The sequence below is a fragment of the Rhinatrema bivittatum genome, chromosome 11, assembly GCF_901001135.1.
Source record: "Rhinatrema bivittatum chromosome 11, aRhiBiv1.1, whole genome shotgun sequence".
Lineage (NCBI taxonomy): Eukaryota > Metazoa > Chordata > Amphibia > Gymnophiona > Rhinatrematidae > Rhinatrema > Rhinatrema bivittatum.
In genome coordinates, this window is record NC_042625.1 from 71,301,437 (window position 1) to 71,327,940 (window position 26,504).

At 44.5% G+C, this 26,504-nt stretch overlaps 1 long non-coding RNA gene across 1 annotated transcript in view; it reads left to right on the plus strand.

The window, feature by feature from the left end:
* The window catches only part of LOC115073191, an 85,419-nt gene extending 59,867 nt beyond the window's left edge, over positions 1-25,552 (plus strand). Inside the window, exon 2 of the long non-coding RNA XR_003851945.1 lies at positions 24,181-25,552. This is a non-coding gene — a long non-coding RNA (uncharacterized LOC115073191). The remainder of the gene's footprint in view (positions 1-24,180) is intronic.
* The last annotated feature ends 952 nt before the right edge of the window (positions 25,553-26,504 follow it).

The following is a 26,504-nucleotide window of genomic DNA, read 5'->3' on the forward strand; positions in this document are numbered from 1 at the left end:
GCTTCACTTTTTTGAAGGAGTTAATAAACATGTAGATAAAGGTAAACCAGTAGATGTAGTATATTTGGATTTTCAGAAGGCGTTTGACAAAGTTCCTCATGAGAGGCTTCTAGGAAAAGTAAAAAGTCATGGGATAGGTGGTGATGTCCTTTCGTGGATTAGAAACTGGCTAAAAGACAGGAAACAGAGAGTAGGATTAAATGGTCAATTTTCTCAGTGGAAGGGAGTGGGCAGTGGAGTGCCTCAGGGATCTGTATTGGGACCCGTACTTTTCCAATATATTTATAAATGATCTGGAAAGAAATATGATGAGTGAGGTAATCAAATTTGCAGATGATACAAAATTGTTCAGAGTAGTTAAATCACAAGCAGATTGTGATAAATTGCAGGAAGACCTTGTGAGACTGGAAAATTGGGCATCCAAATGACAGATGAAATTTAATATGGATAAGTGCAAGGTTATGCATATAGGGAAAAATAACCCATTCTATAGTTACACAATGTTAGGTTCCATATTAGGAGCTACCACCCAAGAAAGAGATCTAGGCGTCGTAGTGGATAACACATTGAAATCATCAGCTCAGTGTGCTGAAGCAGTCAAAAAAGCAAACAGAATGTTAGGAATTATTAGAAAGGAAATGGTGAATAAAATGGAAAATGTCATAATGCCTCTGTATCGCTCTATGGTGAAGCCGCACCTTGAATACTGTGTACAATTCTGGTTGCCGCATCTAAAAAAAGTTATAGTTAGGATGAAGAAGGTACAGAGAAGGGTGACCAAAATGATAAAGGGGATGGAACAGCTCCCCTATGAGGAAAGGCTAATGAGGTTAGGGCTGTTCAGCTTGGAGGAGACGGCTGAGGGGAGATATGATAGAGGTGTTTAAAATCATGAGAGGTCTAGAACAGGTAGATGTCAATCAGTTATTTACTCTTTCGGATAATAGAAAGACTCGGGGGCACTCCATGAAGTTAGGATGTAACACATTTAAAACTAATCAGAGAAAGTTCTTCTTCACGCACAATTAAACTCTGGAATTTGTTGCCAGAGAATGTGGTTAGTGCAGTTAGTGTAGCTGTATTTAAAAAAGGATTGGATAAGTTCTTGGAGGAGAAGTCCATTACCTGCTATTGATTAAGTTGACTTAGAGAATTGCCACTGCTATTAATTGCATCAGTAGCATGGGATCTTCTTGGTGTTTGGGTAATTGCCAGGTTCTTGTGGCCTGGTTTGGCCTCTGTTGAGGCCTCCATGTCAGCTGGTCTCCTCTCCAATGGGATGCTGGGAGCAGTATGCAGATGAACCTTCCGGTCCTCTTCTACTGTTCTGGGTACATTACTGTGAGCTAGGTTCAGGATTACAGTGGATTTCATACTTCATGGTACATTTCTATGTTGCTTCCATGGACCCTCAATAGAGGTAATGCCTCCATGTCAGCTGTCTAACCAGCTGCTTTTAGAGTGATTGTAATTCTTATGTAATTCCCATTAGGGAATCTTTTCTTGAAATAAAAAACATGTACAGAGGGGCTCTGATCCTTCCTTAGACTGGTCTTGGGTTCAAAAGAAAAACGGGTTGAGCAGCTGGTGTAGAGGACCAGGCTTTCAAGGCATCTAGCGGTGACCCTTCTTAGTGGACAGGGAAACTTCTCCCCTCTGGGGATGAACAGACCACCCCCCTCAATTACTTGCCGTCAGCCTCATAACAGGTCACACTATCACTTCTAGAGAACCCAAACCCTGGGATTAAGAGGTCAGTCCACAACTTGATAACTAAATTTATTAAACAGAGAGAAAAACAGGTTGTCTTCACAAGTTTCCCTTCCGTGGGATTTCAACAGTTAGGCAGACAGTCAGTGGCAAAATAAACCCCGTAGCAGCAGCACAAAAGATCCCCCATCCTAGAAAATTCATTCCTGACCTTCCAGTACCGTTCATCTGAGAAAGGCAGTCACTTACTCCACATCAGAAGTTGAGATGAATGGTAAGACTTTCAGGCAGGCATTGCCCTCTGATGCTGTCCCCATAACTCCTCTCAGGGGCTCTTCCACAGGATGCCAGGCCTTAGCTTGGGAGCAAAGTATAGCATTCATGACCCCCATGGGGAAAAAATGCATCAGGGAGCCACTCTGCCTTCTGTCTCCCCGTGCTGGTCATTGCAATGCAACACCAGGAAGGTTATTTTCCTCTAGAGCCAGTCACTGTTTCAGCGCATCAAGGGGTCATTTTTCCTCCAGAACTGGCCGCTGTAATGCTGTATCATGGAGGTCATGTTCCCTCCAGAGCCTATCATAAGAAATGCTGCATCACAGGGGGTCAGATATCCCCAGACCCAGTCACCGTAACACCCCATCATGGGGGGGTCATTATCTCCACAGCCTTTTGCGGAGAAAGATGCTCTCGCACTGTACAATCTGTAGCCCGCTGAGTCATTTCTCTGGGTTTATTTTTAAGGGCTTTGAAATCTCCTTTCTCGGTGTGATTTCTTCCTGTTTTGTTTCAGTATATTGATCTGAGTATAAACTCCTCGCCCGCCCAGCGCTTCAGGAGCTGTGATGAATGCACAGACACTCGGCAGTCCTCCTCTGTGACTGCTGCTTTAATTTGTTCCCTCAGCCTGAAGGATGCTGCGAGTTGGGTGCAAGGCTCGGAGCAGGAAGCGCAGCCTACAATCGATAACAAGAAATGGAGAAATCAGTGCAGTGTGCAGAAAGCCTCCAGGTCACCCGGCAGGGGTCAGCAGCACAAGGCAGTGTCATTCCTGGCTTTAGTTCTTGCATTTTGGTCTTATTCCTAGGTCTTCTTTTCTTTTCCCATCCTTAGCTATATCATTTCTTGTGCTTGTACCTTTTATGTGAATTCGGTGCTGTGCCTCTTTTATTATGGCCAGCCCTGTTTTGTAAAAATTCTCTCCCCTGAGTCTGCCGTTTGTGGTTAATTCATACTCGGGTCGTTGGAGATGCTTGCTGGGTCAGACCAAGGACCATCGCACCCAGAATCCTGACAGCAGCCGGTGCGGGTGACAAATACCCAGCAGATCCCCAAAAGCAGATCTGTTTCATGTTACTCACTCCCAGATGTTTACACGTTTATCCCGTACACAAGCCTTTTGAAAATCGCTCTCCTTCAGTGCGGATAAAAGGAGGCAGGGAGGAGAAATGTGTAAACCCTCTCCCCACCAACACCGCCACCACTTTTCTTAGGGAGCACCTTCAGAGCCATAGAGGGATGTGAGGGCCACTGCTGCAGCCCCGGGAAGAGGTGGAGTCCACCAAGGATCACAGTCTCTGTGAGGCCCAAGGGAAGGCGTTACCAACATACAAAGTCCAATGTCCACCCTGTTAGTTGGTTCCACGATAGGAGATTTTATTTTGTGAATCCAAACAAAATCAGGCAGAGTTCAGACCCAGATGATTCTTCAGCAATAGATAACAGTTCAGCAAAATCAAATAAAGAAAAGACTTCTTCAATTCCTTTTCCCTGGAGCTTTTCCAGTCGGAATTTCACCCTTTCCCCTTAGGGTTTCCTCCCTCAGGGATCAGGAGCCCTTGAACTTCGGAGTTATTCCGCAGCGCTTCCCTCTTTCTCTTTTCCCTAAGAAGCCTCTCACAGCATCTTAAATAACTTCTCCCCAGCTGGTTCCCCGTGGAGGAAATGTGACATCATCCTAATCTCCTCTATGCACCTCTCACTCTTACAGACAAGCATTACTTCAGCCCCCCTTGCAGAGGGCAAGACTTCTGCACTGTACACAGAACTCCCTGGGCAGCAGGAACCATCCAGAAAGTGTTAGAACCTTTGGAGCAGGTTAGTGACCTTAGGTAGAGTTTCAAATGCATGCACTTTTTGTGGCCTGCTTCGGGCCTGCTGCAATGCAGGTGCAAACTGCGGGGACTTTTGTACTCACAGTGTACCCCCCCCCCCCCCCCCCGGTGGATTTTCAAAGGAAAACTCCATTGGGTGCTTCCCTTTGCATACAAAAGTCCTTTGCAAGTCCTTTGCATGTAAAAGTAACTGAACATTGCCTGTCTACCTGTCAGTGTGAATCTTGCATGATGCTCTGATGAAGATCTGCTCTTCAGCTGCCTGTGCAGTTTTTCATGCATCAGAGTGACAACTTCAGGGGACTCCACTGAAGATCCTCTGTCCGTGCTGTATTCATACTTTGCATGTACTTTGCATGTATCAGTGTGACGTCTGCATTGGGCATTGTTGAAGATCCACTCTTCCGTTCTTCATAAATCGGGTAAGGACCCACTGGAACGTGGGTCAGTTCACCTTATATCCCTTATTAATTTGGACATAGAGCTCCTGGCTAAAATATTGTAGCTGCATCTTGAACAGGTGCTACCTGGTTTGATTCATGCGGATCAGACAGGATTTGTTAAAGGCTGATTTTCTACACTTAATATAGAACTTTATTTAATATTAGCCATCTAGTGCATTCTCGGCGTATTTTGGGATAGTGATCTCCCTTGATGCCAAAAGGCCTTTGCTAGGTTTTTGTGGCCTGTTCTTTTTACATCACTACCGAAGTTTGGAATCCCAGAAGGTTTTATTTCATGGGTTAATGCTGTGTATAGAAATGTAAGAGCCCAGATTACGGTTAATGGACATATTGCTTCTTATTTTCAGATCCAAAGAGGTACCCATCAGGGTTGCCCACTCTCTCCCCTACTCTTTAATCTCGCTCTGGAATCTTTTGTTCAGGTGATCAGGGATGCTTCTGTTATTAAAGCCTTTTCAATTCCTGGAACCTCTTATATAATCTCCTTCTATTTGGATGACATTTTGCTTTATCTTACTAAAGCTCCAGGAGCAGCCAAGGTTCTGTTGTCTATCATTACTGATTATGGCTCCATAAGATTAACTTTCAGAAGTCTGAAATCTTTCCGATGGGTCCCTATGCGCAGTTATTCCAGAGTCTGAATGGGTTCAGAATTGCTAAAATAGGGATAACATACCTAGGGGTCAAGGTGATTCCTGAATTACAGGGCCTTTTCCAAACTAACTTCCCTACGCTACCAGATAAGAGTAATAAGTAAAGGCTTGGTCATACCTTCTGATTTCTTGGGTCAGCAGAATTAGACTTATTAAAATGTCTATTCTACCTAGTCTTCTTTACCTTTTTCAACATTTAACCTGTAGGGTGCCCTGTGTGTTTTTTTTTAACCAACTGGCTGGTGTTCTGGTTTCATATGACAAAATAAACCTCCCAGGATAAAATTATCTATCCTCTGGAAAGCAAAAGAGCTATGGAGGTATGGGTCTACCTAATTTTTATCTATATTATCTGGTGGCTAGATTGGCTTGCCTTAGATGTTGGTTGGAAATATCTGATTCACTCTTTCTTGATTATTTTTAGAAAAGCAGGATCACAAGGTTACAGCTTAGCAGCTTTATTAGTCACTCCTGTAGGTTTGCCCTGGGATTTGGAAAATGTACAGGATGCATGCTATTACTGCACACACTTTAACTATCTGGGGTAAGTTATGTAAGATGTTGAAGGTCACAGCTGAGCAGCTTCCTGCCGTCTCACTTCTGTGGAATAACCCTACCCTAATCTATCCTCTTCCACTTGTAATCCTTGGTGGGATGTTTAAGTCCCAAGGCACACAAACTCATTTATATCTTCGGAATTGCTCCGGCTAGCGCTCCTCCTAGATCCTGAGCTCTCTGTCCCAGAGGTGGATTCTGTTTTGGGGGGAGACTCTCATCTATGGCCCAGACAGTGGTGTGATTTAGCCCTTGTATATGTTGGTAGCTGTGGCAACTCCTGGAGAGAGTTGCTATAACAAAACAGGCAGGACCAGGCACTGGGTGTTAAATAATAATTTATTGATTAGCTGAAGACAAATTAAAGTCCATTTTTTAAGAAGTGGGCAGATACAGATGGTTCTTTGTACAGTGAGGGTGTTTCTGCTTAGGTAGGTGTCCTTTCCTTCAGCAACCTGGTAAAGCTCCCCATAGTGATGGTAAATGTGCATTAAAAGCTCTCCCAGCGGCTCAACAGAGGTCCCCTTTTAGCTTTAGCAAAATCCATCCTACCTCAGACTCCAGATTCTCACCAATCCCCCAGCCCTATATCCTGGTCCCTTGGGTGGAAACCCGGATGGGGTCTCCGTGGTCTTACTGGTCCTCCTAGATGTTCTGAAAAGGGGGACTCCTCAGGTTGCAGTGCAGAAGCCTGGCTCCCGGTGAAGAGGGGTGGCTCTGAAAGCCGCCTTACCAAACAAAAGAGAAAATGCTCTCCCAAGCAAAAATCTTCCCAGACTGCAGTTCTGATGTCATGAGGTGAATGGGCTCACTGGTCTTCAGCCCCTGTCCTCTGAGTCCAGCCAGTGAGGATGACCTTTCCCAAAGGGGCACAGTCCCTTCCAAAAATAGGATTCTTCTAGACTTCGGTCATCTCACCCAGCCAAGCTTGTCGCAGGTGCTCACCACAGTCAGTTCGAGGGGTTTCCAGCAAAACTAGCTCCCTACTGTAACTAAACTTCCAGGGACCCTCTTGCAGGGTGTGCACAGAGATGGCTCCAGTCAAAAAAACAAAAAAAAGCCTGATGAGGCCTCACCAGGGAGGAAAAAACCTGCACCTTTACAGCTCTGTGCCGGAACTGAGCTGAAACTAGCCACACCTTAATGTGCAAAATGGCCAGGTGAAAAAGCGAAGAGCAACCAATCCCAGCTCTCATGGATGGGAGGAGGGCAAGAGGGATGGATAAGCCCTGAAGGCGTTCCTGTGGTGGGATAAGCATTTTCATTTTGTGAATCGGCTGTGGAAGGGGCAGACTCTCCAATCCTTCTCAGATCTTTACGAGAAATGGGCATTACCTGTCCATTCAAATTACCTTTACTTGCAGTTGCCTGGGGCATTGACTGAGAAACCCAATTGGGGATGAAACTCACAGAGATCTTTGGCAGCCTTCAGTATGTTTTAGTAAATTATGATCCAAAAAAGAAATTTATCTCAAGTTGCTATCGAGTTTCCCTGGCCAGTATTAGGGGAGAAAAGGCTGCTTCTTCCCTTATTCAAATTTGGAATTCCGATCTTAACGTTAACTTGGACCAGGAGGACTGGATTAAATAATGGGGTGCTGCACGTACAACAAATTGTCAATTCGCACTTCTCAGAAGGAACTTGTTTTATGGACCCTTCATCATACTTATAGGTTGCCTATTTGGTATTCTAGATTTAGTGGTTCAGGTCCTCTTTGTTGGAGAGGATGTGGGTTGGAGGCTACTTTTTTTTTTTTTTTTAATAACTGTTTATTTAACAAAAGACACGCAACATCACCCAGAAAGCAATCAACAACTCAAATGTACATCAAAGTACATAACAATGTGAGACCTACTCCATACAGTAGCATAACAGAGTCAGGGCTGATCCCCAGACCCTTTTGCTGAAAACAGACATAAAGGCCTCAAACTGAGTTTCCTGGCCCCCTTGTGAAGCTCTCTTATTCCAGTATGTCGAAAAGCTACTCAAATCCTATCATACATTGCCATTTTGTGCTTCAGCATGCAAGTTAATTTCTCTATCAGGGCAATATTATGCATTTGAGTAAGCCAGTCCTCAAAAGAAGGCGCTGATTTCCACAAGAAAACAATCGTATATTTACCAGCATGTAACAAATGATCAGCCAAAATCTTCTTTAAGGAGAGCAAACTGCAAGTACCTCGCCAACCCAAAAGACACAGCTCTGGCGTAAAAAATATATCTACACCCAGCACTTCATTTATCACCGCCTCAACCCCTCTCCAAAAGACAGCACAAATGAGCACTATCATGACATGTGGAGGTATTACCCCTCCAGGCCGCACCCCCTCCTACCAGTGATGTACGTAAAGTATTTGTCACCCTGGGTGGATACTTGCTTTGGCACACACACACACCCTTATATAATTTTAAAATTTCATACACATCGCTAAAATATTTCAAAACAGCAGACACATCAAATAATTCTCAATAATTAAAACTAATAAGGATTTAAAAAATCTCCCGCTCTCCATATCTGTCATCCTAAGAGTGTCGTAGACTGGGGGCACGCATGCACACACAATAAGCTCCCTTTCTCTCAAGCACACACATACATGCTTGGTGAGAGACAGAGAGAGCATAGTGTGAAAAATACACACACACACACACTTCCTCTGTGTCTCTCACACACACACTAACATACACACACACAATATGCTCCCTTTCTCTCATGCACACACATACATGCTTGGTGAGAGACAGAGAGAGCATAGTGTGAAAAATACACACACACACACACACACTTCCTCTGTGTCTCTCTCACACATGGACGCTAACATAGGTACACACACATGCTTCCTCTGTGTGTCTCTCACACACACATACACTAGCATACACACACATGCTTCCTCTGTGCATCTCTCACACACACACACTAACATACACACACATGTGTCTCTCTCACACAGTAACACACACACACACACACATGCTTCCTCTGTGGTGTCTCTCTCTCTTACACACTAACACAAACACACACATTCTTCTGCAGAATTAAATTAGAAAAGACCCTCTTGGTGTCTTAGAGTCTTCATTATTAGGCCAATTTTGCTTAGAGTATTGCTGAGGAACATATAGCTGAACTAAGCAATTTGTTTTTGTATCTGTCTAAAGTCTTATGATCTGATTAAGAAATGAAAGATTAAGTCATAACTATCTGAAAACAAGAATTATTTTAAGCCTGCACCTGGAGTATTAGATCATAAATGAAACTCCAATTGTTCCCCATTTTCGTAGGAGATAAACATGTTTTTCTGTTGAAAGAGTGAGAAACATCACATGATGCTCCATCTAAGATGGAGGGCAAAAGGACAGCCTGTCCTTGGATCTAAAATGGAGAATAAGATCTAAGATGGAGAAAAGGGGTGTATTAATCAGTATATTTGTATATGAAAAAATAAATCTCTTGCCTGATTGGCTATATGAGGTGATGATGTCATGAGAATATGTTGCAAGGAAATGGGTAATAATATATTGATTGGCTGTGTATGTGGGTTATGAAAATGTGAAGTATATAATGAGTTGCCTGAGTAAGATATGGGGAGCAAACTGTTTTTAAAGATCTTTCTATTAGAATTGTACTTTTTACAATAAACCGCCAAAAAGAGTAAGTTTTGGTTTCATGTCAGATTTTCTTGGTTAATGTCACTCTGCTAATTTAAAAGTTTGCTCTGAGACAAATTGGACCTGGAGATCAGTTTTATTCTGAAGCCAGGAATTTAAAAAAAAATAAGGGACTGGTTTTCCTAATTCCTCAATTCCTCTGTATGTGTCTCTCTCATACATTAACAAATACACACATGCAGACAAAAACTGCAACAAGCCAGATTCTGTATGCAGTGCAACAATGGAAAAGAAGAACATCACTATTCCTCAAAACAATACAATCAAGAAATATAAATCAAATCGGAATATAAAACCTTACTAAACAAATATACATATCAAAACAGCTGATGAATAGAATTACCATACATTATTAAAATATTTCAAAACTGCAGACACATCACATCCAATAATTAAAACTAGCAAGGATAAAAAAAAATCTCCAGCTCTCCATACCTGGGAACTTTAGATTTCTAGTCATCCTGAGATTGTCGTGGATTGGAAGAGAGCACACAAACTTTAACCTCTCTCACACATAGGCAGGCACTATCTCATACATGCGCAGGCACAGGCACTCTCTCTCTCATGTAGACTTTTAAGGTGGATGATTAAACTGACTAGGTGGTCCTTGCCTATCACACCAGGACACATCTACAGGCTTGCTGGCACCTTATCTTGATCACAGTTGTGTTATATTAATGGTGACCAATATGTGTATTTGATTATCATTTGGGTCCTCTTTGTTTTGTTATCTGCTGTCTCTATGTAACCACAACCAGAAGACACCCTGCAGCTGAGCAGCTCAATAATACACCTGCATGTTGGGGAGTTTTATTCCACCCTGCTCTCTCTGTCACCACAGGGTATACAGTTTAATATGTGTCTGTTTATTGTGCCAAATAAATATGGAAATCATGATATTGAGACTGGTAAAAAAAATGATCAGATAGATAACAAAGAATGTGCTAAAACACATACATAAGCCTGGGCACAACACTCATCTTTAATATCGCTATTCTACCCACCCAAAATACGTGATGCCCTCGGTAACTTTTTTAAAATGCGAGAAACAAGAAGGTATGGTACGTGATCCATCGCTGTAGCAATAGGGAACCCTTCTGACTCGGTAATATTAACCACATATCTGGTCATCCTGCCACACTCGTTAAGAAGCCCCCCAAGTCGAGGACCAGAAGCCTTGGGAGATGACAAAAGAGGAAGTACATCATCTGCCTACATGGAAGTAACATGTTCGGTAATCCCTGCCCGGAATCCAGCAATCACTGAGCAGGTAGAAATGTAGGTGCCAAAATCTCAATCACTGAATCAAATAAAAGGGGGAACAATGCAATCCCTGCCCCATGCAATAAGAAAGGGATTCAATCTGCAGATTGAATCCCTTTCTTATTTGGGATGGTAGTACAAAGTTCTTACCCAACTACAGAATGAGGCAGGGATATCAAATGTCTCCAGAATGGAGAACTGAAAAAAGGCCACCAAACCCTGTCGAAGGCCTTCTCCACACTGAGGGCAACCACCACCCCCGCCACCTTGTCCCTCTTAGCTAACGATATAATATTAAACAATTGTCGAGTATTTACAAAGCCAGTTTGGTCCGCCTTAATCAAGTATTCCAACACTGCCTCAATCTCAATTAAAGTACCTTTGCAGGGAACTCGACCTATAAGAGCCTGGGTCAAGCTTGTCCTTCTCTTTTTTTGTGAATAAACACAGTATTTGCCTCCAGTAAAGGACTCTCCGTTTCTGGATTCTGTTATAAATATGTGAACTTGTTTAATAGTGCTAGGGCCACCTCTATCGAAAATTGTTTTTAAAAATCAAGGGGAAATCAATTGGGACCTGGATACTTCCTATTGGGCAGATGAAGCATAGCTTTAGAATTCTCCTCTAAAACGATGGGAGCAGCCAATCTCTCCACCTGCCTCTCGCTTAGCCCAGGAACTGCAATTTTCCCCAAATAAGCGTGGAGCTCCTCCAGACTACACTCTAAAGATATTATTAATCACAGAGAGCTGATGAGTTACAACCCCTTTTTTGCCTCAGATATCACAAATATGTGTCGTTAAAGCTCTTTTCTGCAGAGATCTGGTGGCAAGTAGAGCCCCAGTTTTATCACCGTGCTCATAGAACTTTTGCCTGGCCCACTTAAAAATCTTTTCAATTTTACTAATCTGGAGGCTTTGCAGTTCTGCCCTAGCCACCAACAGCTCTCTGTACACCCATGAGGAGCAGCTAGCTTTATGCCTAAGTTCTAAGTGATGAATCCGACCTTCTAATGACCTTTCCCTCTGTTGTCTTTGCTTGTTCAGATGACTAGCAAATCCAATAAGTCTGCCTCTGGAACCACTTTAAGCGTCTCCCAAAGGACAATAGGCTACTGTTCCGCTCCTGCGTGAACTTCTTGAAATTCCTTAACAGCTCCCATCACCATCTCACAAAGTTGCTCATTGCCCAGCATCGCATTCCTGAATCCTGGGCAGAAGAACAGGATGATGATCTGAAATATAACAGGTCAGAATATCAAGTTAGCTCTCTGCGCTGCAGAGCTCAGGCGCACACAGGAAAAAATCAATATGACTGTAAGTATTATGTCTTTGGGAAAAGAAGGTATAATCACTACCTGTGGGGTACTGCATCCTCCAGATGTCGAGCAGACCCAAGCAATTTATTAAAAAATCCCAAACTCTCAGTCCCTCCATAAGCCCTCTTAGCTTGCGATGAGCTATCCAGCTTAGGATCAGTGTATATGTGATGGGGCTACGTCAGCTACTAACATTATCCTTGTGTGATTTTTCTTCTATCTGGGGGCAGAAACTCAAGAGACTTGTATTTTTGATAGCTGATTTACTGAGAGTTGGATTTTGTTTGGAATCAGTTTAGTAATGTTTGCTTGGGAATACTTGTTCCAGCCCAGTTCAAGCCAGAACTACATTCTGGTTATCCCACTCTCACTGGTGAGGATATTTTCAATCAGGATGAAGGTACAAGAGTAGGAAGGGTAGTGAACAGAAGAATGATGGATAGAGAAACCATTTGCTTTTTATTGATCATTGGCTAATTCTTATTTTTTTAATCCTGACTTGGATCCTCTTCTTCGACTTACGGTAAAGACTCTTTTATTTGAACACCAACTATGGACTCGTGTTTTCTTTGAGTGTTCCCTGTGTGGATTTCATAGAGGATGGATGGACTCTTTTGTGATTCCTGGTTTCTCCCTGTTTTGCTAATTTTGGCTTCCCTGCTGTTACTTTTCACTATCTGGCACCTTCTGGAAATATTTGATCTAGAGTGTGAAATGGTCACTGAGATTATGATTAATAGTGCCAGGGGCCTTGGAAGAGAAGTTGTCTTCCTTGTCTGGACTTGAACCTAGACCCATGGCATCCCTAGTCTAGGATAAATCACTGAAATGGAGGATCTGCTACACATACATTCCAATCCTCTCCAAAACGATGAGAGGCAGAGGAAACCCCCTCTAGCCTGTAGGCTGGCCCTCATTAGAGTCATGTACATTAAGGCCAGTTGGCTATCATAAATAGAGCATTCAAGAGCAATGTAACGCCCCTGAGAATCAATCAAGGATTTAGTCACAGTTAATGGGCAAGCTTTGTAAATTAAGATGCGGATTCCCCTACTCTTCATGTTATATGAGGGGAAAAAAAAACGAACCTAGCCATCCCAATGCAACTTATTGTGCTCCACGTCTGACAGATGGGTATCCTAAAAAAACAATCACCCCCCCCCCCCCAATTAAAATTATCTTCCTTTTGACTGGGGTTCCTATCCCACGAACATTGAGAGAAATAAAATTGGCCAGCTTGTAGCCATAAGCATTCAGTTGTGCAGCCTTCTTTTTAACCAAATATAATATAAAACAAACAACCCTAACTTGAGCCATCCCTCCAACAACAGAACCCTCAGAACCTGAAGCTGCTGAATGGTAAGGGGAATCACCTTCACCTTCCCTCCATTACCCCTCATCATCAGTGCTGCAGCCTCGATTCCTCTCCCCTCCACAACCAAGCAAAACAGCCCAGCTCCTCCTGCAACCCAATTTACCAAAACCTCTCCCCACCCCCCCACCCCTGGGCTCATGACATAAACCTAGGCCCGGTATTCTTCCCTTCCCTTCTCATTCACTGCCCCCTCCCCCTTACCCCCTTCTCCCCGCAAGCACATGTCCGTGATTTCAACAAAGCAAAATCTGTGTCCCATGCAACTTCAAGTTGGGCTGCTGGTCCATGCTGCTTGGCTGATAAAGGGCCAGCTGATTGCCAAGGCCTACGCCTGTTCTGCTGAATAATTCCCCCCCCCCCCTCCCCATCACTACCAACTTCTTGCCAGGTCGTGCAGATGCAATATGTGCCACCACCAAGCGACACCACATGCTCGCACCAACTCTCCCTGGGGATTCCTAGAACTCTGCAGCACTGTCTCCATGCAAGTCCAGTAGCTCCATTTGCATCTGAACCGATGTACAGACAAGGACCAACAGTATTAGAAAAAACACTACCCCCTCCCCCCCCCCCCCCCCATCCTCCCCTTTATCATTACCAGCAGAACAGCCTTCCTCCCCCCTGCCCTCTCCTTACTTCCTAAAATAAAAGTCCCCATGCACTTAATCAACCCCCCTCCATCTAAACCTGAGTCTCATATCCCCCATAAAGGATTCATGGTGCTGCAGTCTTAAGTTTGGGCACCGTTCGCCTCTGCTGCTCTTAGCAGCTGGAGGAACGAGGAGACCACCTTTGCATCATTGAGATCTTAGTGCTTCCGTCATGCTGAACCCTCAGTCATGCTGGGTACAATACTGCATATGAAATGTTCCGCTTCTGCAACTCCTTCTTTATGTCAGCAAAGCTTTGGCGCTTCTTCTGCACGTCAACAGAAAAAATCCTGAAAAAAAATACACTCTGCGCCCCTGATGCAGGATTTCCTGTTTTCTCTGACTGGCCTCCAAGATACAACTCGGATCGCCATAGTGTGCAGCTTGAGAATCGAAGCTCTGGGCCGGCCACCATCGGCTGGAACCTGCGCCATGGCTCTATGTGTGCACAGTCAGTCTTCAGCCCGCCATTTTTGCAGTTGAACCTGGGTACCGTTGGCATCCACCGCGCCAAAATGCTGGCCGGGTCTGCACCTTCTGTCATCTTCCGGCAACCCCACAATACGCAAATTATTCTGACAGCCCCCATTCTCGAGATCATCAAGCTTTTCTGCAATGCATTTGTGGGTCCTTTCTAATGCATCCAGCCACCACCCGACGCATGCCCTCCACAACATCTAGACATGCATTAGTTTCTCCCACTGTGGACACCAACCACCCCACTCTGTCCACAACTGAGTCTGATTTAGCCTCCAGGCTATTGGGTATTTTGTCCCCGAGTTGCTGCATAACAGCCTTCATTGCTCCCCCCTTTTCAGTAGGCAGCGTGACTTCGGGCATGGCTTCGTCCTTGGACGCCGTGTCTTCCTGGGCCACCTTCTCAGACACAGTCTTTCTGCACGATCTCTTAGACTTTGGTGTCTGCTCTCCTCACAGCACAGGTAAATATTTCCTCGGCCCTTTATCTACCATACTGGGTTGAGGTAATAAACCGTAGAGGGGTGGAAGATGTCAAAAATGCAGAATAGAAGCAGGAGCTAGCTATGGAGGCAGTCACCTACTGCTAATGCATTGCATGGCTCCCTGAGACTACCTTTCTTCACACGTGGTGACAGTGTAGTTAGGTACAAGATTTTTGGTGCCTGGTAGAGCATGAATATATTGTGCTTACTGGGATGGATTTTGCTTTTTCGCCCTCACTGTGATACTGGAGGACTGTAGACATTTTTCTTGGTCAACACACGCTGCTGTCCCATGCAGTTCATGCTGGAGGGATTGCTGTCACTTGGTTCAGGAAGACATGCCCTCAGTTGGAGTTCTAGCGAAGGCAGGTTGCAGAAATCGCTGGGCTGGAGCCGATCACTGCAGGTTTGAATAAGACTCCGGACAGATATGAGAAAACTCGGCCACGATACCGGGACTGGAGAAAAGACAAATTTTAATTTTCTTTTTCTTTCTTTTTTTGTTTTCTCTGTTTTCAAGTTGAGCTTCGTTTCTTATGAGTTGAGCCTTTTTTTTTTATCACATTTGTGTGATGGTTGTTTATTAAGGCTGGTGTTGCTAAATAAAGAGTTTACAAAAAAAAAAAAATCCACTTTTCAGCTGTTCGTGCTGTGTTCGTGTTTTATGTGTATCAGTGTGACACTTCCACAGAGCTCTGATGATCTATTTTTCAGTTGTCCGTGCTCTGTTCGAGCTTTATGTGTATCCGTGCAATATCATGACATGGCTGATCATAGTGCTACACCCCATCTTAGGCTCCTCGTGCACACTGGAGCACCAGTAATGTTCACAACCATAGCAAGAAGTACCAAAAAACTATTAACAAAAACAACCCACCCTGATTTGGCCACCTTCCCCCTCCTTTAATTTTTTGCCCCAATCTCTTAGAAGTGTATCAGCAATGTCCAGTCAAATAAGTAGGATAATTTGCTGTGTTGCAGAGCTTGCAATCACATTCTGCTGACATCCTCTCCTGAACAAAAACATCTACAGCCTGGGCTTTGCCTTCCATTTGCACTTTAAAATTCAAGGGCCTGAGCACCCTTAAAATGAGGGCATGTAGGTCTGGGCAGATTCTGGAGCTGGCGTCTGTGCTTTGGGCTCTTGTTTCTATAATTCCTCGTTCCTCAATGTATTTATTTTTTGCCTGGTTGGATTGGCTGCACCTCTAAAGATGAATTTCATTGTGGTGTTAAACTCAAAAAGAAATGATTCATCCTTCTCTTTTTTTTTTTTTTTTTTTTTTTTTTTAAGTCTTCTTAATAAGTCTTAATCAGCACAGGCTTTCATTTTTATTAGAAGGATCATGCAGTTTGTCCATGCCTATTATTCCATTATTAAATTATCGCATTTAATGCCGCTGTCTGTCAGATTTATTACGCTCTGTGCTTTCTAACAGTTTCTCTCTGCAAAAGGACAAGAACTCTGGTTTCACAGACACACAAACAGGTGGCCCAAACCAGGATCCCCGTTTCCTCAAATATTTTTGGGGGGATGTGTGGTCCAGGGGAGAGAGGAAACTGTGTCTCCTCTCCCCCACCCAACTCTGCTGTTGTTACTCTGCACCGGGGGTTCTGCGCTCCCTCTCATCACACTTCTCTCCTTCTTCCTCTTCTCAACCTCCATCTCTTTCCTCATTGTCTCCTTTTTCTTCTCTCTCCTCCCTTGCAGCTCTTCAGATATCTTCCCACTTCCTCTTCCCCTTCTAGCTCTCCATCCCTTATCATTTTCTCCTGAGTCCTGTCCCTCCACCACTTTTTGTTCACTTCTCTCTCTACAACCAGTCACCTCTCATCCCTATAATGCCTCCTTTACTATTCCTCCACCTTACTTGCTCCTTGCCTCCACTAAGCCTCTGTTTGTTTTCCCCTGGCTTTCCCCATCTACTTTCCCCTTTCCCCTCCTAAGTGATGGGAGCCATCTCTCTGCTGCCTGCTGCTCTGCACCATCTCTGCTGGCACCGTGAGCATTTTCAAAACGCACAGGCCAGCACTTCTTGGCTGCTAACCTCATGCTGCTCAAGATCAGCAGTCAGGAAGTGCCAGCCTGTTAGTTTTGGAAATGCTCGCTGTGCTGGCACAGACAGTGCAGAACGGCAGGCAGCAGTCTTAACTGGTTTTTTTTTTTTCTGCTGGGGAGAGCAAGGGAGGGTTGAGTCTCCTTTCAGTTCCAGTTCCTGTAAGGGATTACTGGCTATTGGTGCTGGCATGGCGGCATGGGCTGGGTGGCGGCATGGTTGGTTGGTGGTGATTGTGGTTATACCGCACAGCCTTGCATACATGCACCCTTATAGAAGGCTCATACCAGGACCAGCTCGACCTGTTTCTGGCAACCTAGAGCCATCTGGCATCAATAACGGCAACCAAATAGAAATGCCAGCTCTTCTCTGGTAGAGGTACAGTGCCAACTTTGACTTGCGCCAACTGGAACTTGACAATCACTGTGCAAATGTTGCAACCAGGTCAAATTCAAGTGATTGACCATTGATGAGAGAAAATCATATTGTCAATGTATTGAAAAGTTTGTTTTGATGGATTGGCTTCCCACTGGAGAATAAATGTGAAGCATTTTGACAAAGATAAGATGGCAAAGTCTGAAATGCTTTGAGGCAGGATTACCAGCTTCCTCCCTGTCATCTGTACAAGCCAAGCCAGAGCTGGTTTTAATCTCCATCGAATCTTTGAACTCGTAGTTACAGAGCAGGGCGCTGAGTTCGCAGATGCAAATAGGACAAATCAGGGCTGACTCAGCCTGGCCAGATGAAATGGTGTCAGCTGGTCACCCTGTGGAGTAAGTTGGCAGGTTTGTGAAAATCCATTGGCATAATATGCGTGGCAAGAAGAGGACAGATGCAGAGGGAGCTGATATACCCATTGGGAGCAACACAAAGGGCCTTCAGCCATCTAGGAAGAATTCTGAAAAACAAGAACTCGGCTGAAACAGCCAGCCAGGCGGGACATGTAATTAGGAGCACTTTTGGGATTGGTCAGCACCATGTAATTAGAATGTGATTATATCCATCAACCTACAGAAAGCAAGTGGGGGCTCTCATTATTCTGAGCTGCCCAGATTTATCCTCTAGCTCAGGCTCGAGACGAAAGATACGGCCCTTTCAACGCCTCTTATGAAAAGCAGAAGGAAGAGCTTGTTACCCTTCCATTGTGCAACTCTAAGGCCTGAAAATGTGCCTGAGGATAGAGTATGATTAGCAGGAAGATTTAAGATTTAAGCTGAGAGATCAGCAGGGCTATGAGAGAGATCCCAGGGGGCTTTTCAGACTTGGTCAGGAGTCGGGCAATCATCCACGGAGCAGTAAAGGCAGTGGAATTGTTTGCAAGTGGTGACTGGAACTGCAGCTCTAAGAGCCAAGGATGAAGGCACCCGCCACACGAAGGATACGGCAGGCCTATCGTGCACTGGCATCCTTTGATATGTGTGACATGAGTTTTTTTTTTCATTATAAGCCGAAACTCTCACAGCCGAATCACTTTTCACTTCTTTACTGAGGGGGCAGAGGATGCTTAGAATCAGCTACTAGCAGAGAACGGAGCAACAAAGCAACTTACAGAGTCCAAGACGGCTTGGAACAGATACAGAGGGTGCTGGTAAAAAGGCAAGGAAAGAAACTGGAAATCAAGGAGGGTCCAGGGCTGGTGCTTCCATTAGGTGGTCGCCCAGAGCACCAAGATTTTAGGGGTGGCAAGATCCCACCAGTATGAGGTGAAAAAGGGTGCGGCACCAGAGCCAATGCTAGCAAAGAGGGCAGCACAGTCCTGGATCCACTGCTGCGCGTAGGAGGAAGTGGGATGCTGGAGCTGCCGCCAATAGATAAGTTGGGGGGAGGGGGAGAATAGCCAAAGGTTTGCCTAGGGTGCCAAACAGGATTACACCGGCCCTGGGAGGGTCTGCAGTGACACAGTAGCCAGAGGGTTTACTGGGAGTACTGAGTGGGCCCATAGCTCCTATGTTACCTAAGGTTCCTTCCTTAGCCAGAGTTGCCATACAGACGGACGAGATCCAGACTGAATGCACTTCAATATGTTGCCATAATGAGAAATACTCCTGGGTACATCTACTTTAAAATTGGGAAACCCAAGCAGACTATTTGTTGGGAGCGCAGCCTGCTGTGGCAGCCAGCTTCATTTCACAGCTTAATCAGTTTGCTGGAATCCAATTAGTAGATTAACAGATTGGTTAGAGCAGGGTATAATAATAATATCCCTTACCCCCAAACCATAAATTGGATTAAAGCCTCATTAGTATATCAGTAGTTTAACGTACTTCATTTTCATGACTTGTGTTGGTCTGCTGCAGCTTCTTCTTGTTCTCCATAGTTGGGGCACAGATGTTAAAGATGGCTCTTGGTTCAGGAAATCCAAGGTCCTAGACAGTTTGGGGTCCCTGGTCTGTCTCCAGTTCTCTGATGTTGAATGCCTTCGGCAGATGCCTTCGTTCATCTTAAGGCAGTCAAAGTGAATTGTTTGCAGGTGTATCAGAGCAGAAGGAAGGCTGTGTTGGGTGCTTTTGGAGATGGGACCTCATCAGCTTTTTATGTTTGCTCTGTCTTGGCTGATAGGAGATGAGATGGCTGAGAGGAGATATTACAGAGGTTTATTAAATCATGAATGGTATGGAACAGGTAAATAGGAAACAGTTCTTTACCCTTTCAAATAATACTAGGGGGATACTGCATGAAGCTAATAGGTAACACATATAAAACAGGTCGGAGAATGTATTTTTTCACCCAGTGCACAATTCAACTGTGGAATCTGTTGCCTGAGGATGAGGTGAAAGCAGTTAGCATAGCTGGGTTTAAAAAGAGTTTGGACAAGTTTTGGATAAAAAAGTCCATAAACTATTATTAGCCCTGTAGACTTTGGAATGGGAAAGCCACTGCTTAGCCCTGGTTATGAGTAAGTAGGACTGGATCTATTTGGGATTCTGCCTGGTACTTGTGACCTGGATGAGCTGCTGTCAGAGACAGGATGCTGGGCTCAGTGCAGCCTTGGTCTGAGCCTGTACGGCAGTTCTTATGTCTTTCAACATGCGTAGATGAGAAGATGGTGCAGGGAAGAGGGATTCCATTTTGTAAAGAACTGGACAACCTTTTGGGGAAGGGGGGGGACTTTCCTGAAAGGACGGGCTCCACCTTAACCAGAGTGGAACCAGCTGCTGGTGCTAACTTTCAAAAAGGAGATAGAGCAGCTTTTAAACTAGAACAAGGGGGAAAGCCGACAGTCACTCAGCAGTGCATGGTTTGGAGGAATGTATCTTTGAAGGATACCAATGAAACAGGAGAGTTAGGGCATCCTAACAGAGAGGTTCCAATAAATGCAAAAGTAGTCCATGTGCCTATAAGTAAAGCATCACCTGAGCTAAAGAATTCCAAATTATCCCTGTCAACTGAAAAGTAGGCTGTTAATACAAACAAAAATAAATGTCTGTATGCCAATGCCAGAAGTCTAAGAAATAAGATGGGAGAGTTAGTGTATAGCAGTAAATGATGAGATAGACATAATTGGCATCACAGAGACCTGGTGGAAGGAGGATAACCAGTGGGACAGTGCTATATCAGGGTACAAATTATACCGCAATGATAGGGAGGATCAACTTGGTGGGGGTCTGGCACTTTATGTCCAGGAGAGTATAGAGTCCAACAAGTTAAAGATCATACAAGAGACTAAATGCTCAGTAGAATCTATATGGGTAGAAATCCCATGTGTGTTGGGCAAGAGTAGAGTGATAGGAGTATACTACCGTCCACCTGGACAAAATGGTCAGACAGATGTTGAAATGCTAAGAGAAATCAGGGAAGCTAACTAATTTGGAGTACAGTAATAATGGGAGATTTCAATTTCCTTTTATCTTATATTGTTGTTAGTATTGCATGTGCTTTGTATAGCAATTTTTTGTGATGAATTTAAGGACCTTCATACCATCCTCGGATAACAAGCATAAACTTGTATTGCCACCGTTATGGGTCTTTTTTAATCATCGGTCCAATCACCAGTTTTTTACGATTAAATTTTTTTCAAATTTTTCTTATTGGCTACTCGGATTGATCACCGGCTCCGAGACAAGGTGAAGGAACTCTGGCCTAAGGTGTTACCTGGGTTGAAATAGGCTAGTTCTACCACTGCACCTCAGATGGTTCCAGTAACTGCTGCTGCTGCTGATAAAGATGAACCGATGCAACTTGGTCGTGGACACTTGACCTCTAATTGGTAAAAAGTTCTTTTTCACTCAATACACAATTAAGCTCTGGAATTGTTGCCAGAGGATGTGGTTAGTGAAGTTAGTGTAGGTGGGTTTAAAAAAGGTTTGGAGAAGTTCATTAACTGCTATTAATCAAGTTGACTTAGGGAATAGGCACTGCTATTACTGGCATCGGTAGCATGGGAAATACTTAGTGTTTGGGTACTTGCCAGGTGGTACTTGTAGCCTGGATTAGCCACTGTTGGAGACAGGATGCTGGGCTTGATGGACCCTTGGTCTGATCCAATATGGCATTTTCTTATGTTCTTAAACCCAGCAAGGAATGCCAAAAAGGACAAAAATCACAGCCACCTTAAAGTTTAAAATAAAATAAATTGCAGCTCCCGTCTCTTAGCTTGGCAGGCTTGCCAATGATGTTTCCTGATAGATTCCTGCATGGACACCAAAACACCTAGACCTGGTACAGGTGGGTTTGTGTTGAGGGAAGCCGATGAGTGTCTGGCCCTGTCAGCTTTACAGAGGGTAACTAGTGTTGAGTTTCTGCCATGTCACCAGCTCGGATTCTTTCTCAACTTCCTTCCCTATCCTATGGGGAAAGGAAGCTTATGCCCCCAGATTAAAAAGGCAGTACAAACCCCATATTTTAAGCTACAGATGCTTAGGACAATTCGGCCCTTTTTGGATATTTCCGACCTAAAAACTGTGATTCATTCAATAGCCCTGTCAACTATTGATTACTATAGTGCTCTATATTCTCTGGTCTTCCAAAAAATACCATGCGAGCTTTTCAATATGTGCAGAACTCTGCCATGAGAATAACAGAGCAAATTCCATCTCATTATCACATTACTCCATAATTCCTGAAATACCATTGGCTTCCTGTGGCTTGGCATAAGAACATAAGAACATAAGAAAATGCCATACTGGGTCAGACCAAGGGTCCATCAAGCCCAGCATCCTGTTTCCAACAGTGGCCAATCCAGGCCATAAGAACCTGGCAAGTACCCAAAAACTAAGTCTATTCCATGTAAGGTTAAGTTGAGAATTTTAATCTTAGTGTATGAAGAAGTGAAAGGCATTGCACCTCATAGGCTGATGTGATACCGTGCGCTCAGGCTAGTGCACAGGTTAACCCATGGTTGGAAGCGATTTTCTACCAGCGTCCATAAACCCTTATACAATAAGGGGATTAGAGCGTCCAAAATGTGCATCCAACCCAGCATGTAGCTAACCGCTCATCACATGTAAATGCCAAATTGATAAGGCTATTATTTATTTTATTTTATTTATTTATTTAGATATTTTATATACAGTCATTCCATATCAAGATCACAGCGGTTTACAAAAATAACATTCGTAATTTTTTAACAAACTTAGGGGGTCATTTTCCAAAGGTATCGCATGCGATATCTAAATCGGGGCAGAGTCCGCACCGGAAGGGGAGGAGTCGGGGTGGCCTCGGGGCAGACTCCGCAACGACTTCGCTGACCGCGAAAAGGCAGGACACCTTATCGCTGCCAGCAGTGCGCCCAATAGCGCCACCTTTCACGGTGGCGCTATTGGGTGTGAAAGCCGGCAGCAATCTTACCACGGAGGTGTGATCGCTGCCGGCTTTCGCAGGCCCGCCCCCCCCACTTCGCCCCCCTGCCTCCCATTACCGCCAGATTTTCTAAGGTCTGTGACGTTAGAAAATCCAGGCCTTAGGCATAGAGTGAAATGCTCCAATACAAATTAATCTGCTTACTAAAAACATATAATGAATGATACAGGAACAAAATATAACAACTAATACATCATAGCAATCAGCACATTGTAAGTCATATTTCATTTTATCTGCCCTACATTCCTCCTGTCCAATTGAAATTCCCTCGCTCTTTTGTTATATTTTGTTTCTCATGTTTCAAATTATAAATGAAAAACTCTTTCAGATTTAGGATCTAGTGCGAGTCAGATTTTGTATAAATAAGAGGCTGCTTTGCATATATCTAAGACAAATAAATATGGGATTTAATGGGCAGGGTGCTTAAAAATATGAACTATCCACCTATCCAAGGTTGAAGGCAAATATGTACGTTATGGTACCTGGATGCAGAAGGAGGCTCCAGCACTTTAAATGACATTAAGGATGGCTCTGTACATTGATATATGGATGCTGTGTAAATGACAAAACCCTCTCAAATGTACTCTGATTGGGAAGAAGGCCAAGCAAAGGCTCCCGCAGATGTGGGGACGTGGCTGTTAGCTGGTACCCCCTTATACAAAAAATAAATGTGCGCCCCAAAAGTTAACAAAAAAGCAGAAAATACTGCTTTTCTGTAGTCCCTCTGACTTAGCATCGAGGCAATATTAAGTCGGAGGAACTGAAAAAAGGAGTAACATAAACAATTTTTTTAAAAAAGTATCTTGCCGGTGGTCAGGTTAGGTAAACGAACACTCAATTAACGAGCATCCATTTTCCTAAGCCGGGCACAGCCACTTCTCCAGGGCACCCGATGCCAAGAGGGCGCCAGGGACGCACAATTTCCCCTAGCGCCTCCTTTTTAACGCAGCGACTCATTTGCCTACCGCATCACGCGCTCAGGAGAGGAGGATGGGTGCGCGTTAGAAAAGCGGGCGCTCAATCACGAGTACCTGGTTTTTTTTTGCACGCTAATATTGCATCAGCCTGAGTGTGAATGCTGCCCCCGAGCTGTAGTGTCCAGCCACAACCCTCCGGTCAGGATCCCAACTGAATTTAGATGTCCCTTCCTTTAAGCATGTGCGTAAGGAAGAGTCCAGGGAATGCCTTTTTTTTTTATGTTCAGGGGCCAATATTGTGGCATGCACTGTCCCAGCAACTAAAAAACGAAACAGTCGCAACAGTTTTTAGAAAGATGTTAAAAGCCTGTCTATTTGCACAAGCCTATCAGCTGTAGGATTCCAACAGTGGAGAAATGAAGCAGTTTGAGCAGCATTCCTAAAAGAGGCTAAGGCTCTCTTATTCCGTACAGGCCTGCCAGTTATAATCTATTGTTAGATGCTATTTATGATTTTAGTGTGCCATTTATCTTGGATTACGTATGTTTACTGTGCATCACCTAGAATTGTAAAGAGGCCATAAATACATTGATAAATAAATGAATGGGGGAAATGTGGAAGGTGGGTGCTGCCGCTGGACCCGACTTGTTCAATTTTTATTTTTTTTTTATTTTTTCAGAAAATGATCACTGCGTGCAGTAGGAAGAAGGGAGTCAGCCCCCTCGCCCTCCGCCCTGGAATGCACTCTGGGAATCATCTGAGAGGAGAGAATCCGTTCCGGGTTGTCATCTGAAGAATCTGGAAGGGAGAGGCCTGTGCATAGCACCCTGCACTACTGGCATACCCCACATCTCCGGCGTGTTCACACATGGCAGTTGTTTTGGGAGGTCCTGGGAAAGGAGATTTGGTGAGGAGAGAGAGAGGGGGAGAGATTTGTGTAATCCCCCTCTGAACACAAATCTTGTGTGTCGCTCCAGTGCTAAGTGCTGCGTGTGAATGAATCCCTTTCAGAAAGTGCCCGCTCGTGCTGGGCCCAGCCACTCTTGCCACTCCCAGTTTGAATTTGCTGCATTTTTTTTCCTGGGTGGGGAAAAAAAAAATCAACTCCTCTCGCATGCTCAGTTCCAGCGCCATAGCAGGCAATGGCTAGAAAGTGTCTCCTGGTCGCACGCAACGCGTTCAGAATTCTGAGTTGATCGCCACCTTCTCTGCAGACTGCGATGACCTTTTCTTGGCCCCGGCGCATTCTGAGACACCCACAGGATTGTTCTGTGCTCACGCTCCTGCCTTTTGCAATAGCCCCGGACCTCCTCACCAGTGAGTCACTAGGGGCTGGTGCCTGTAGTGCAGTGGAAGAGAGGTGGCCAGAACCTTTGACACGCAACACCTAACCTCCTGTCCATCGCCGGCCATACCCTGAACCCTCAAAAATGATTCTTGAAAATAGGGCTGTTGGGTTTTTTTCCTCATTCCGAGAAAAGCGGGAGTGAGGGAACTTAAAGGCGAGTGGTAGATCATCAAGGTGGGCCTTGCTTGCTCTTTTACCTGAAAGCTAATGAGCCGAGCGGGCCGCCAAAGGTGGGGAAGATGCTGTGTGTTGCTGCTGCGTTTCTGCTTGCACATGGCGACGACTTTGCCAGAAGGTTATCTTGCCATTTAGCCATCTGTTTTCATCTGGAATGCAGAAATGAATGTAAGAAATGCGCTAATTACTCCTGTAAAACTGGGGGCAGATTTGCATAAGCTTCGCCGGGGAAGTGGAGGTGTGGGGCCCATTAAGATCTGCACAGTCCATTTGCAAGCTGGTGCCAGAGGGGATGGGCAGGTTCGAGGGGATCGGGATCACGTGCCTGGCCCCACGTTTGCCAAGCGGCACACACTGCCCATAAAGCTGGGGAGGGGGGTGAGGATACAGGGGAGCGTGTGGGATTGTGGAGAATGAGCCACTAAGGAAAGAGTGAAAGCAAATTCTCTTGTAGCTAAAGGGGAAAAGTCCTTACCTTCTCTTGCAGGAATGTCAGGTACTTTGATCACCTCCTGCAGCCTCTGTCAACAATAAAAAGAGGGAATAAAGCAAATGTGACCTTTAAAGGAGGACCGGAGGATGGCAGGAGGGGTGGCAGCCTCCTTCTGCAGTGCTGCCAGACCCCCGCCAGGCCCCTTGAGGTGGAGGTGTCCCAGCACCTCTCCAGGTCAGGGGGATGTGGGGGGGGGCCAGGGCAGGAGGCATGAGGGAGCATATTTGATGTTGAAAAGGGATCCATCCAAGATTTCAACCCAAACTGTGGAACCCATTGAGCTGCCCTAGCTGCTGACAGCAGGAGGAAGCCAATGTCGCTGGCAGCTCAGAATCCCGGCAATATATTTATTTACTTATTTTACTTAAAAGTTTTTATATACCGCACAATAAGGCATTCATATGTCCGTCTATAAAAAGCCCTTGATTTTCACAATCCCTAATTACAGCTAGTGGTAGCACCCTGGGTCACCCTTGTCTTCTTTTTTTTAACATCATGTCTAATTGGAAAAGGAGTGTGTGCCTGGGTTATTTCTCAATGCATTGTGGGATGGCTTAGTATAAATGCTAAAACAGAAACGTGCACTGTTCTGTTTATACATAAACACCTATGTATTTGAGGCAGTGGGGAGAAACACGGCCTGTGAATTTCAGGAAACATGTAAATAGTTCCCCGTGTTTCGCACATCATAGGCAGAGTAGTAATTACAATATATATATATATATATAATCCCCGAATGAGTTCAGAGTGAAGAAAGGCACCGCAGTGCAGCATGAATTCCTTACAAGGTGTGTGAAATGCTCTTAATAAAGAGAAAGGCTTCTTAGCGGTTTAAACACTTCAAAGGCACAGGCCCGACAGATTACCTGAAATTCAAGGGCCGTGTTTCTCCTGCCTGCCTCAAATAAATAGGTGTGAATTTATAAACAGAGCAGTGCACTCTTTCTTTCTGTTTTATCATTTTCCCCTCTTTGTGTGTGTGTGT